Raw genomic sequence first — 2,214 nt, forward strand, 5'->3', positions numbered from 1 at the left:
GGCAGAAGAATTGCTTGAACCCAGGAGGTGGAAGTTGCACTGAGCCAAGATTGTGCCACTGCACTGCAGCATGGGCAACAAGAGCGAAACTCTGTATCAAAACAACTGCAACAACAACAACAAAAAAAAACTGATAGTGGGCCGGGCGCCGTGGCTCACGCCTATAATCCCAGCACTTTGGGAGGCCGAGGCGGGCAGATCACAACATCAGGAGATTGAGACCATCCTGGCTAACACGGTGAAACCCCGTCTCAAAACCAAAAATACAAAAAATTAGCTGGGCATGGCGGCGTGCGCCTGTAGTCCCAGCTGCTGGGAAGGCTGAGGCAGGAGAATGGCGTGAACCCGGAAGGCGGAGCTTGCAGTGAGCCGAGATCGTGCCATTGCACTCCAGCCTGGGCGACAGAGCAAGACTCCGTCTCAAAAAAAAAAAAGCCAAAAAACGAACAAAAAACAGACATAACACTGGATTTACTTTTAAAACGTTTAAATAATTATATATTTTTTCTTTTGACTTTTCTTTTCTTTTTTTGTCTTTCTTTTTGTTTTGAGACAGCGTGTTGCTCTGTTGCCCAGGCTAGAGTGCAGTGATATATCACAGTTCACTGTAGCCTCCACCTCCCAGGTTCAAGTGATCCTCCCACCTCAGCCTCCTGAGTAACTAGGACTACAGTTGCACACCACCATGCCCAGCTAATTTTGTTTATTTTTTGTAGAGACAGGTCTCCCTATGTTGTCCAGGCTGGTCTCGAACTCCTGGAATCAAGGGATCCTCCAGTCTCTACCTCCCAAAGTGCTGGGATTATAGGCATGAGCCACTAAGCTGATCCATATTTTCTCAGGTTTTATAAAAAGTGATACATACTGTTTGCAGAAAACATGAAAAGTATAGAAAAGGAGAACAAGATAAATCAGAAATAGCAAAACTATCATTCCACAACCCAGTGATAACTTCTATGTCATTCTGATATATTTCCTTTTTCTTTGGTCATTGCTAAATCTCCATACACGTAGCAGCGTCTAGTATGTAATTGGCATGCAATAAATATTTGTTAAATGTATTTGTTTTTAAATTTTGGTAAAAGAAGTTAAACTGCCAGTGTGGTGGTTCACGCCTGTAATCCCAGGACTTTGGGAGGCCGAGGCGGGCGGAGACATAGGGAGACCTGTCTTTACAAAAAATAAACTAAATTAGCTGGGCATGGTGGTGTGCAACTGTAGTCCTAGCTACTCAGGAGGCTGAGGTGTGAGGATCACATGAACCTGGGAGTTGGAGGCTACAGCAAACCATGATCCTATCACTCCTGAGGTCAGAAGTTCAAGACCAGCCTAACCAATATGATAAAACCCCGTCTCTACTAAAAATACAAAAAAAAAAAAAGTTAGCCAGGCATGGTGGCATGCACCTGTAATCCCAGCTACTCAGGAGGCTGAGACAGGAGACTCATTTGAACCTGGGAGGCGGAGGGCGCAGTGAGTCGAGATTGTGCCATTGCACTCTAGCCTGGGCAACAAGAGTGAAACTCCACCTCAAAAAAGAAAAAAAAAAAAGTTAAACCAAGCAAATTTTACCATAAAATTAGGTAGAATATGGGTATCATCGTGTTAGCTTTGTATCTTTTGATTTTCAAGTTTCGGATACTGAGGAAGTACTAGAGACAGGAACAAAGCACAGGGAAAAGGTGGGGTACCCTAGGCTGAAGGGAACAGCCTCTTTAAAATCACCCATTGAGAATCTTGTTCACTGCCAGGCACAGTGGCTCATACCTGTAATCCCAGCAATTTGGGAGGGTGAGGTGGGTGGACCACCTGAGCCTGAGAGTTCAAGACCAGCCTGGGCAAGATAGCAATACCGCCTCTCTACTTAAAAAAAAAAAAAAAAAAATTAGATAGGCATTGTGGCACACGCCTGTAGTCCCACCTATTCAGGAGGCTGAGGTAGGAAGATCACTTGAGCCCAGGAGTTTGAGGCTGCAGTGAGCCATGATCGCACCACTGCACTCCAGCCTGGGTGACAGAGGAAGACCCTGTCTCAAAAAAAGAAAGAAAGAAAAAAAAAAAAAGAATCCTGCTGGCACGGTGGTTCACACCTGTAATTCCAGCACACTGGCAGGCTGAGGCAGGCAGATCACTTCAGGTCAGGAGTTCGAGACCAGCCTGGCCAACATGGTGAAACTCCATCTCTACTAAAAATTCAAAAATAAGCCCTGTATT

This window comes from Pongo pygmaeus, chromosome 10 (genome assembly GCF_028885625.2).
Source record: "Pongo pygmaeus isolate AG05252 chromosome 10, NHGRI_mPonPyg2-v2.0_pri, whole genome shotgun sequence".
NCBI lineage: Eukaryota > Metazoa > Chordata > Mammalia > Primates > Hominidae > Pongo > Pongo pygmaeus.